We start from the raw sequence: 13104 nt of genomic DNA, 5'->3' as shown, positions 1-13104 counted from the left end.
CACACACACACACACACACACACACACACACACACACACACACACACTGCTGCCCAGCGCTGTCCCCACAGAAGCTGGGCTCTCTAGGGTCTGTTCCTACGGCTCCCCCGGCCAGCAGATGGTGAGTAGAGCTGGCTGAGGCCATACCAGCTGAGGACACCCCTCAACACACCATCGAGGCTTTCCTGGGGATGGGGAGGGTCCCTGAGAGGGTCTGGCCTTTGCCCCTCTCCTTCTGACCCTCCTGTCCCTCCCCAGAGACTCAGGGGCCCGGGCCCTACGCACCCTAAGGGAGGGCAAGGGAAGGCTCCCTAAGGACTGACTGTGTTCAATGTGAGCAACGTGGCTGCCACAGAGGCTGTGCAAAGTGTGACCAGGGTTTCTGGGCCACCCAAACCCAGGCCAGCTGGCTCAAATTCATTTTTCCTCGTGAATTCCTTTTGCTACCACCCAGGAATAGCAGGGGCCACCAAGTGTGGTGGAAGGAAAGGCTCTGGTTGCCAATGGAGCCTTCCCACCTGAATTCTGGGAGGGAGTCTGGACACACAGACTGAAGTCCAAAAAACTCCCTCGGCCTAGCCTTGGAAGGAAAGGAAAGCCCCTGGCATCTTGTTTCAGTGGGAGGACCACTCACCCACACCTCACTGTCCCCACCACCCACAAGCTCAACCACTGCTCATGTTGCTTCTCAAACCTGGAAGGTGTCCTAGACATTCTCTCCCTACACAAATTTGGTCAAATCATCTCCCTCAGAAAGGCCTCCCCAACCATCACCAACCCATCCAACACACACACTATTGCAAACTGAATAATGCTTCTCCCCCAAGAATATGCACATCCTAATCCCTGGATATAAGGAACCTATGCACGTTACCTTATATGGCAAATGAGACTTTGCAGATGTGATCAAGTTAAGGATCTTGAGATGGGGAAGGTTGTCCTAGATTACGTGGGTAGGTCTGATGTAATCACAAGGGTCCTCATGAGAGGGAGGCAGCAGGAGTCAGAAGCTGATGTGACAGCAAAAGCAGAGGGACAGAGAGTGAGAGGTTGGTAGATGCTAGGCTGCTGGCTTTGTAGATGGAGAAAAGGGACCCCAAGTCAAAGGATCTAGGCATCCTCAGGAAGCTGGAAAGGACAAGAGAACAAATTTTCCCCTGGAACCTCCAGAAGGAACATAGCCATGCAGGCCCAGACTGACGTCTGACCTCTAGAACTATAAGATAATAAATGTGTGCTGTTTTAAGCCACTAAGTTTGCAGTTTGTTACAGCAGCCATGGGACACTCATACACATGCACTTCTTTGAACTCTAATGAGCCTGAGTGTCACATAAAGCACTGGTCCTTGGGGGCTCTTATGTGCAAGTTTTCCTTCCAGACTAGATAATAAAACTCAGTGGGCTGGGCCTTCTTTCACCCCCAGAAGGCAATGCACACACTAGATGCTCAATAAATTCCTACGGGATTGTGCCTAGAGCACTTCACCACTCCCACAGTCAGGTGAAAGATAAACAGTAGTCAAAGTCAAGACCTGAGCCAGTTCCTCCTAGTCTAATGAGTTTCCACATTAGTCACTGCCAGCAAGTTTCCGATCCACCAAGAGGCACGCAGGAGCAGTGACTGCTCGTTCACCCCAGCAGTCCCGTACCCTAGCCCCAGACGAGGGACTGGAGCAGAGGTACAGCTGCCCTGCCATGCCACACATTAAGTGACCAGCCACAAAATCTGGGAGAAGGGGAAAGTGGCCAAGGGACCACTTTGCAGTTTGGAGAAGGGACTACGATAAAATGGCCCTACAGATACCCCAGGAAAAGCAGTCCACCAGAAGGTTTCACAGAAACACGTACCGAAGGCAAATGAGAATAATTACCGTTGATTAGAAATTGCTGTTGCTCTCAGCCAGGGTAGGTCAGCTTGCGCCCAGCACAACTTGTAACTAAGAAGGAAAACGACACAGACAGAATGTCCCCAGAAGATGGAGGAGCTAAAGACTGTGCTAGAAATCATTGACACCTCCAGTGTTCCCAGAGACCCTACCTCTCTCATCTCTAGGTCAAAAAGGCTTACAGGACCACCCCTCCTTACCAGCAAAATTCAGGGACCCAATGCTACAAATTAGCCATCTAGTTGCCCCCCTCTGCCCACTGTAGGGGCTGCTTGTTTGGAGTCCTCTCGGCTTGAACCACACTTTCAAGAGTTGCAGCATTTACTACTGCAACAGGTTCAAAGGCATTGGAGAATCTCAGCTGGAAGCAAGTGGGAACAGAGGGACCCACTAGATCTGAGTTGTCAGAAGAGAAGGAGAGAATGAGCAAGTACGTGAGTATGTGGGAGTCCAGAGCAGAGGTTAAATGCACTAAACGGATTCACAGGCATTGCAGTCAGGCAGATGTGGTTTGAACCTCAGCTCCTCCGTTTTGCTGGCTGTGTGTGGCCTTGGGCAGGTCACTTGACCTGACCAAGCTTCAAGTTCCTCACCTGTAAAATGAGCACAGCAGTACTACCAACCTCACTGGTCTCCAAGATTGAGATGATACAAGTAGAGCAATTTGTACAACTGACACACAGTAAACCCTCCCTAAATGGGAGCGATGAGGACGATGGATGAATTACTATTTGCTCCACGGCACCAGGACAAGAGATTTTTCTGACGTGTGCCTAGAAAAGTTGACCTACATCTCAAATCAATAGTAAAGATATGGGTTAAACCTGGTGAACCAGCATGACCTAACCCTCCCCTCCCCACTCACCCCACCAATCATCCATCATCTGTGATCCCAACATACATTCGGACCATGATATTATAAGGGCAAACATAAAGCAATTCGGCTGGAAATGAAAAAGTCTGATATCTATGCCCCACAGAAGGTCAAACCAGAAGATGAAGTATGAATGAGTCACAGTCCTTTGCTGTAGCAGGCAGGGCACATTCCTCAGGGTTCCACAGGTAGAGACCGGCATGTTCAGCTAGGAGAGGAACAAAGCCATGGGGCACAACAGGCCTGAGGAGGAACAGAATGGAAGGTGATGCAAGGCAGCAAAAGCACAAAGAAGTGATCAGTAGAAACCATCCTTGACACTGGTCCTTGGGTTTTAAAGAAAAAACACAGTCCATCTCCAGGGTGGACATATGGGAGAGCCAGCACGTCACAAAGACATCAGGTACTGGGGAAAGCCCCATTTCCTAAGTCACAGGGAATATCAAAGAGGGCGAAGCAGCAGAATGTGTATGAACAGCCCTGGGACTCCAGCCAGCACAGCTCAAAAACCAGTGCTAGCTCTGCTCCTAACTCGCTGGACGACAGGGAGCAGGGCAGTGAGCCACCTGTACCACAGGGTCTACCGCTCATTTAGGGATTAGCACTGCTGGCCCGTCCCAAGTCATGAGCTTCAGAACTCACTGAACCATAGATTCAAGCATCTACTTTGCCCAAGGACATTGCAGCCTTGTGGGTGACACAAAAATGAATCAATCACCCACAGAGCCCACTCCCAAGAGCTGATATTCTACCAGGAGAAACGAGACAAGCACATCAATAACAAAAGAAAGCAGGGACTTCCCTGCTGGTCCAGTGGTTAAGACTCCGTGCTTCCACTGCAGGGGGCAAGGTTTGATCCACGGTTGGGGAATTAAGATCCCACATAATAATAACAAAAGGAAGTAGAGGGTGGTGTTGGAGCCATGTGGGAGGTCAAGACAGCCTCCAGTCTGGGAATCACTCAACACTTCCAAGCATGATGCTAGGCCCTAGGGATATTGAAAGGAATAAGACATTGCCCCTCTATCTTTGAGGAAGAGAATTCTAGAAGGAAAAATAGTCATATCTGGGGAATTCCCTGGCAGTCCAGTGGTTAGGACTCTGCACTCTCACTGCCCAGGTTCAATCCCTGGTCAGGGAACTAAAATCCCACAAGCCACACAGTACCAAAAAAAGTAATAATAATAATAACAAAATCATAATTTAAAAAATAGTTATATCAACAGATTATCCACAAAGCAGTGCCTCAAGTGCTGAAACAGGAGTACACATAAACTCCGCTGACAGAAGCGGGAGTAGCAAATGCCACCTGGGGGACCCGGCAGCTTTAAAGGAGGTGAAGTTTTAGCTGAGTCTTGACTGATAAGTAAGCTTCTGCCAGGTGAAGGAGAGCTCTGAGGGCATCTGGTGCAAGGGTGGCAGCATGGGACAGTGGAGTCCCGAAAGGACCTGGACCACTCAAGGACCTGGGGCGTCTGGCAGCAAGTGGCGAGGCTGGAAGGCAGGCCGAGGACAGACCGAAGGAACTGTGGGGAAGGGCACACCCAGGCCAGGCCTGGAAGAACCACCACCGAGACTCCAGGAGACAAGGTGTGAGAAACTGCCCTATAAAGGTACAGACCGCCAGGTGGGGCTATGGCCTCAGGGATCTATACAGCCAGCGTGTTCATGAAGAATCCCGAGGCCCAAGAAGGTGCTGACTGTTTACAGAGAGCTTCAAGGAGGAAAGAGACAGTCAGGGAACATATGCTAGAAAGAAGTATGACACCCATCCCAACCTCTGTGAAGGGGGAAGAAACGCGGCCCCCAATAAATGTGGAGATATGAACCTACACGTAAATGCAATGCTCCTAAAAGCAGGGGGAGAACGCCAAGTCTAGGAACTGAGATACCAGGGCTTAAGCAGAAGGGAATCTCCACTGTGATTCTAGAACAGCAGCTCCCAGCTGGCCTGGGGGAGCAGTCAGTGTACATCTTACCACCTGACGGTTTTTCCCTTCCCCAAAGTCTCACTTTCCCTCCGCAAGCAAATGAGAATTAGGGAGGCTCCCCCAAACGCACCTTGGTCTCCAGTTCCAAGCAAGAGCACCCAGACCCGGAAAAGTGCGTAAACGTGAGCAGCCCCCTTTTAATGAACTGCTACCATCAGTCATGCACCCTGGTCCTCCCTGGCCCTCGGGCACAACAGCAAGAGAAGAGCTCCGACCAACACCTCCTCTTTGCCCTGGATGCTGACCTTGGGCCTGGCACCCGACCCAGACATGTTAGGAAAGTGGATTTTCCAAGTCAGAGCTTATAGTCTCACACAAGGTCAATTCTCAAAGGCAGCCAGCCCTTTGGAGAGCAGGGCCTCCTGCACCACCCTGTCCCCCAGGGATCCCTATCCCACTGCAGGAGAGAGGGAGAGGAGAGGGCCCCTCTCCACCCCACAGCACCTGCCCCCACCCCCCAGGTCCCTGCCTTCCCTTCTAAGGGGCCTCAACCAGGGAGGCCCGAGAAAACTCATCCAACCAGTTCCCTGGTAGGAGGAGAGCAGCTTTCTCCCTCAGCTGAGAGGTTACACAGACCAGACTTCAGACAGGGGGGCAGCTGTCACCAAACCCCAGATTCTTGGACGAGCGGGTACACACATGGCATGGAGTGGCATGGCCCAGGCAGCAGAGTCCTGCTCCTGGAAAATCAAGGCCTTGATTCAGGGCTGAAAGTCAAGCCGAAGCAGAGTGGCAATCTGCCCCCTGACCTCCCTGCTCCTGCAGCCCAGAGCTCTGCAAGTGGTGGGCACTGCCCCGGCCTGGGCACCAGGGAAAAGACAGGGTGGGTGGGGAAGACCTTCCTTTCACCTGCTCCACTGCCAGCCCTTGATTTTATCCAAAATAACCACCCTCTGTGGATTCTGAGAAAAGGAAACTTCAGGAAGAAATGGGAGATCAACTCTGCTTTTCCCAGTACGTGCTGGGTCCCTCTAGGAACAGCCCAGTTCTCTCACCACACAGCTCCGAGTGTTCAGAGATCAGAAGCCCCTCCGAAGCCCCTCGCAGAACCACTTGCAATCGCCTCTAAGAGGAACACAGGATTGTCTTGCTCTTACCGGGCTTCGATGGACAAATCCACTGGAAGAAGCCAGGACAGGATTAAAAAGAGACCAACTCTCCTACACCCATCCTTAGTTTCTGAAGCCCCAAGGGAGACATTTACCTTTTGCCCCAAAGCCTGTGGCCAGCCAGATTTTTCACAAGAGTGTTTGGCAAGACTTGGAGGCCTGGAGTTGGGATAGTCCTGGTCATGCCCCACTCACACCCCATGGCCTGGCCCAGCCCGGCACCTACCGCTTTTCTCCAAAGGGCTCCCGTCCGAGCACCAGGAGAGCCGCGTGGGGCCGGGGAGCTCCATTCTCCCTAAGCACCAGCAGTCAAGCAGTTAACAGGCTTGGGGCGAGCACAGAGCTGCCACCAACAGCCTTGGGAATTAAAGCGCCCGCCGCCTCCTGCAAAACCTCTTCAATAAACGTCCTATTCAGAATCAGTTGCGCGTGTGGGTCATACTTTCTGCATTTCTTTCATTCCTGACTCCTGGGGGGCTCCTAACAGAGGAAATGGAGCTTCCCACCCCAACTCAGCAGGTCCCTGGCTGGGTGAGGACCCAGGTCACAGGCGGGCAGGTGAGAGCCGCCAGCCACTGAGGACATGCAAATATCTATAGCAATTAAAGTCAGGGGACATTAACTGCAGGAAGTCAAATACTGAAGACACTTGAACAAAGCCAGATCATTCAGCAGCACAACAATAACCCATTTATGCAGCTCCTCCCTCACCCCAGGACCTCAGAGCCTGAGAATATTAACCCTTACAACAGCCAGGGGCAGAGGGGAGGGGCGACAGGCAAGGATTCGGTATTATTTCCCCGTTTTACAGATCAGGAAACTGAGGCACAAGTGGCTCCCAAGGTGCTGGACTGGAATAATATCTACTAGCATTTTATTAGGGTGTAGCAGGCATTGTGCTAATAAACACATTCTCTAGGAACTCTCCTTACCATAACCATATGAGGCAGAGCCATTTACTCACTCACCGAAAAGCTGTGCAGCAAGGCAAGTGGGAAAGCCAGGGTTTGCTGGAATTCCAGTGCTTGTCACCATTCCCCAACCCCAAAACCAATGGGGCCAAGAGGTACAGCCAAAGACGAATGGAAAGGTGCCATCCTTAGCCCACATCACGGGCACGCCCGCAGGCACTTTCTGCCCTTTTACAAGTAACACTATGATGCTCAGACCAAGTTCCTACAGCATGGGGAAACCTCAGAAGGAGGCCAAAATAGAGTCACCTGGGAATTCGTAACTTGCAAATAGATCCCTCCAGAAACCACTTATGTGACGGCATGTGACCCAGGGGCCAGCACGCAGATTGCCTTCTCTACCGAAAGCTCATAGCAGGAGCGCTAATCTACACAGCAGACTCACTGAGTGGGCAAGCGTCCTAACCTATTTTCTGTGTGTGATGTCTTCTTAACTCAATCACAGCCTCCTAAAGGTAAGGACCAGATCTTCCCAGGGTTTTGTGCATTTTCTTCCCCCAGGGCTTCTGGCACTCAAATCCCTACTACTGATTTTAGCAGCTGTGGAACTCATGCCAGAAGAAGGCTGAAGCACACAGGATGGATTGTATTTTCTGGGCTCTTATAATGGGAGAAGAAGACATCTCCAGTGGAGGTCCAGAAAAAGGTTTGGGGATGAAGAGGCAAACTGTTCACCTCTGCTGCCTGGTCAGACTCAGCCCAGCTGAAAGTTGCGGCATCGGGGCTCAGATGACTTCCATCTAAAAACAGGACTACTCAAGCTCACTCAAATTTATGGACAGTATAAACCACATGCCAGGTGCTGGGGACGTAGCAGTGAATAAGACAAATCCTTACTGGGGACTTCCCCAGCGGTCCAGTGGTTAAGACTCTGGTGCTTCCAATGCAGAGGGCACGGGTTCAATTCCTGGTTAGGGAACTACGATCCCACATGCCACGTGGGGTGGCCAAAAAAAAAAGACAAATCCTTACGATCATGGAGCTTACATTCCAATATGGAGGAAGGCCACAAAAGATAGACAACTCGCTAATATATTTCTGAATAGAGATGCGTTAACAGTGATAAGATAAAACAGAAGAAAGGCAGTAGGACTGGGGGCTGGAGACATTTAGGGAGGCCTGAGAAGGCTCAGAAAAGGTGACTCTTCGGCAGAGACCTGTATGACAGGAAGCAGCCAGACATGCAAAGTTCCTCTGCCAGTCTTTTCCTCTACCCCACCTCAGCCACTCACCCACACATTTGATATGTCCTAGACCTCATCATCACAATAAGTGCAGACCTCCAAAATACCTTGCTTTTAAGCATCCCACTCTTTGCAACCCAATGAAGAGGAGATCAGTATAAAAATTACAAACCACACAATAAAACAAACCATGACAAGCGAGTCAGAAGATGGAACAAACTGGTACTCCAAAAGCTAGAAATAAAAGAAAAATCTGAAAAAGACTTTGAAAAAGTACTGAATGGAAATAAAATACAGTTGACCTTTGAACAACAGGGGGCTTAGGGGCACCAACCCCTCACACAGTAGAAAATCCGCATATAACTTTACAGTCAGCCCTCTGTATCCACAGTTCTGCATCCGCGGATTCAACAAGCTGCAGATTGTGTAGTATTGTAGTACATATTTATTGAAAAAGATCCACATGTAAGTGGACCCACGCAGTTCAAACCCAGATTTTTCACGGGTGAATTGTATACAATATTGACATTTCAAACCCAATAGGTACGTTCAACAGAAAATCAAATACAGCTAAAGAAAGAATTAGTGAAATGGAAAAAAAACCTGAAGAAATTATCCTGAAGTAGATGCAAAGAATAAGAAAATATAAACATTAAGAGACAGAGGTCCATAGAGTTCTATAGGAAGAAAAAGGAAAGAATAGGGGAGAGGCAATTTTCAAAGACAGAATGTATATGAATTTTCCAGAACTGAACATAAAGCATTTGTCCTCATACTGAAAGCACAACTAAGTTAAATTTAAAAGAAGTTCACATTTAGACACATCATCCGTAGTATAAACGCAGAACATCAAAGACAAAAAAGAACATCTTAAAGGATTATAAGGAAATACCATGAACAACTCTATGCCAATGAATTAGATAAGTTAGATGAAATTCCTAGACAAATCCTTAGAATGACATAAGCCAATGACTGACTCAGGAAGAAACAGAAAATCTGAAGAGACCTGTTAATAAGAGACTGAATTAATAATTTTTAAACTTCCAATAAAGAAAAGCTCAGGACTAGATGGCTTCACTAGTGAATTTACCAAACATTTAAAGAATTAATAGCAATTCTTCACAAACTCCTCCAAAAAACAGTAGAGAAAGGGACACTTAACCCATTCTATGAGGCCTGTTATCAAGACCAAACAAGATATCACAAGAAAAAAAAACAGCTACAGTCCAACATCCCTTATAAGTGTGGCTGTAAATATCCTCAAAAAAATACTAACAAACTGAATCCAGCAACATATAAAAAGGAGTATACACTATGACCATGTGAATTTATCCCAGAAATGCAAGATTGGGTTAACGTCCAAAAATCAATTAATATAATTTTAAATATTAATAGAATAAAATATAAAAACCACCTGATCACCTCAATAGACCCAGAAAAAACATTTGACAAAATCCGACACCCTTCCATGATAAAAACACCACACAAACTACGAACAGAAGGGAACATCCCCAGTCTTACAAAGAACATCTACAAAAAACCGCACAGGCGTTTCATCTTAATGGAGGAAGAAGGAATGCTTTCCCCCTAAGATTAGGAATAAGACAAGAATGTCCCCTCATGATACTTCTATTCAACACTGTACTGGATTCTAGCCATGAAAATTAGGTAAGAAAAAGAAATAAAAGACATTCAGATTGAAAAGAAAGAAGTAAAACTATCTCTATTCACAAATGACATGATCTTATATATAGCAAATCCTAAGGAATCCACTAACAAAATGATTAGAACTAATGAAAGAGTCCAGTAAGATGGCAGGATACAAGATCAATACACAAAAAATCATTTCTACTCCTATATACTAGTAGTGCACAATCCAAACAATGCAATTAAGGGGAATTCCCTGGCAGTCCAGTAGTTGGGACTCCACACTTTCACTGCCAAGGGAGCAGGTTCAATCCCTGGTTGGGGAACTAGGATCTTGCAAACTGCATGGTACAGCCCACCCCACCCCCCAAATGCAACTAAGAAACAAAACAATCCCATTTATAACATCAGCAAAAGCATTAAAAACTTTGGAATATATTTAACAAAAGGAGTGTAAGACTTGTATACTGGAAACTATTGAAAGAAACTAAAGACCTGAATAAATGGAAGGACATCCCATGTTCATGGATCAGAACACTTAACATTCTTAAAGTTAGCAAAATTGATCTACAGACTCAATCCAATCTCTTTCAAAATTCTAGCTGGTATTTTTGTAGAAATTGACAAGCTAATCATAAAATTTGTATGGAAAAGCAAGGGAGCCAGAAAAACAATCTTGAAAAAGAACAAAGTTGGAAGACTCACAGTTCTCAATTTCAAAACCGACTACAGGGCTTCCCTAGTGGCGCAGTGGTTGAGAGTCCGCCTGCCGATGCAGGGGACTTGGGTTTGTGCCCTGGTCCGGGAAGATCCCACATGCCACAGAGCTGCTGGGCCTGTGAGCCATGGCCGCCGAGCCTGCGCATCCGTAGCCTGTGCTCCGCAATGGGAGAGGCCACAACAGTGAGAGGTCCGCGTAACACACACACATACACAAAAAAAAAGACTACAAAGCTATAGTTACCAAGGCATAAAGATACACATATAGATTAATGCAACAGAATTGAGAGTACAGAAATAAAACCTCACATTTACAGTCAATTGATTTTCATTAAGGGTACCAAAACCATTCAACAGGAAAACAATCGTCTTTTCAACAAATGGTGCTAGGACAACTGTATATTCACATGCAAAAGAATGAATTTGGATATCTAGTTCATACCATACACAAAAATTAAGTCAAAATGAATCACAGACCTGAATATAAGAGCTAAAACTATAAAACTCTTAGAAGAAAACATAGGAGTAAATTTTTGTGAACTTGGGTGAGCAATGGTTTCTCAGATACAATAGCAAAAGCACAAGCAACAAAACAAAACAAAACAAAAATAGATAATAGGACTTCATCAAAATTTAAAACTTGTGTTTCAAAGGGCACTATAAAGAAAGTGGACTAGATCATTTCACAATGTATACAAATATTGATTGAATCATTAAGTTGTACACCTGAAACCAATAATGACATATCAATTACACCTCAATTTTTTTTAATTTTTAAATTAAAATTTTTAAAAGAGAGAAAAAAGAAAGTGAAAAGACAAACCACAGAATGGGAGAAAATATTTGTAAATCTGATAATAGACTTGTATCCAGACTATATAAAGAACCTTACAACTCAACAATAAAAAAAAAGATTTTTTTAATGGACAAAAATTTGAATAGATATTTCTCCAAAAAACATATACAAATGGCCAATAAGCACAAGAAAAGATGCTCAATATCATTAATCATTAGGGAAATGCAAACCAAGACCACAACTAAATTTACTTCCTACTCACTCTAGGATGGTTAAAATTAAAACCATGTTCAATAACAAGTAATGGTGAGGATGAGGAGAAATTACAACCCTTGCACATTGCTGGTAAGAATGTACAATAGGGCTTCCCTGGTGGCGCAGTGGTTGAGAGTCCGCCTGCCGATGCAGGGGACACGGATTCGTGCCCCGGTCCGGGAAGATCCCACATGCCGCAGAGCGGCTGGGCCCGTGAGCCATGGCTACTGAGCCTGTGCTCCGCAACGGGAGAGGCCACAACAGTGAGAGGCCTGCATACCGCAAAAAAAAAAAAAATGTAAAATAGTGTAGCCTATTTGGAAAACAATTTAGCGATTCCTCAAAAAGTTAACTTGTAAATAATCATCTCCCCATAGGTCATATAGAAGCTAGGGGATCTATATGCTGAGTACAAAAAGTTGTACACAACTGTTCATAGCAGCATTATTTATAATACCAAAAAGTGGAAACAGCTAGAATGTCCATCAACTGATGAATGGATAAACAAAATGTAGTATACCCATACAATGGCATATTATTTGGCAATAAAAAAGAATGAAGAACTGATAACATGCCACGACACGGATGACTCTAAAACATTACATTAAATGAAAAAGGCTAACAGAACTATATATTGTATGAACTCATTATGTAAAATGTCCAGAATAGGCAAATCTAGAGAGATAAAAGTAGATTAGTGATTGCCTGGGGCTAGGGGATGGAGGAAATAGGAAATGATTACTAAAGATACAGGGCTTCTTTTAGGGGTAATAAAAATGGTTTAAGATTACATAGTGGAGAGAATTCCCTGGTGGTCCAGGGGTTAGGACTCCGAGCTCTCACCCAGGTTTGATCCCCGGTTGGGGAACGAGGATCCCACAAGCCAAGCAACAGGGCCCCCCGGCCAAAAAAAATAAAAAGATGAGGGGATGGCGGGGGGCGGGGGGGGGGGGCGGGGGGGTAGTTGCACAACTCTGAATATATACTAAAAACCACTCTACATGGGTGAATTTAAGATATGTGAAATATATCTCAATAAAGTTATCAATCAAATCTTAACAGTAACAAGTCAGCAGGAAAAGCATAGACTGTTCAATAACTAGTACAGAAAAATTGGCTATTGCTCTGGAAAAAATAAAATCAGTTCCATCTTACAGGGTTGAGTGGTTCTCAACCTTGGCTGGACATAAAAGTCACCTGGGGCATTTCATAGCCACGCCTAGGCTCCACCCTGAGATATTTTAATTTTATTGGTCTGATCTGAAATGAGGCTCAGACAATCGTACTTTCTTAAAAAGCTCCTCATGAGGCTTTCCTATGTAGCCAGAGTTGAGAACCATTGTCACATAAAAGAAATACATTCCAGGTGAATTTAAAATGTAAGTGTGGAAGCAAAATTTAAAAAGAAAATAGACTAAATATGTTTCTGTAAAATCAGAGTAGGAAAAGATTTCTTGAATAAGACACAGAAAGTATGAACAAAAGACTGGCAAATCTGGCAACATTAAAATTAAAACTTCCCTATGAAAAATGACATTAATAAAGTTAAGACAATCCAGAGCTATATGTAATGAATATAACCTACAAAAGATTATTTATTATCATTTATTTAGCATACATAAATATATATATATATATATATATATATATATATATATATATATATATATA

General features: G+C 45.5%; 1 protein-coding gene across 3 annotated transcripts in view; it reads right to left on the bottom strand.

Moving 5' to 3' along the window:
* PLEKHG3 (pleckstrin homology and RhoGEF domain containing G3) overlaps nt 1-13104 on the bottom strand; it is a 42506-nt gene that overhangs the window by 20944 nt on the left and 8458 nt on the right. The gene's annotated exons all lie outside the window — the stretch shown is intronic.

This window comes from Aethalodelphis obliquidens, unplaced genomic scaffold, assembly GCF_003676395.1.
Source record: "Aethalodelphis obliquidens isolate GAN/ISIS:26980383/991018 unplaced genomic scaffold, ASM367639v1 scaffold10, whole genome shotgun sequence".
Taxonomy (NCBI): domain Eukaryota; kingdom Metazoa; phylum Chordata; class Mammalia; order Artiodactyla; family Delphinidae; genus Aethalodelphis; species Aethalodelphis obliquidens.
The sequence above is the reverse complement of the archived record's forward strand: the minus strand, read 5'-3'. Positions and strand labels throughout refer to the sequence as shown.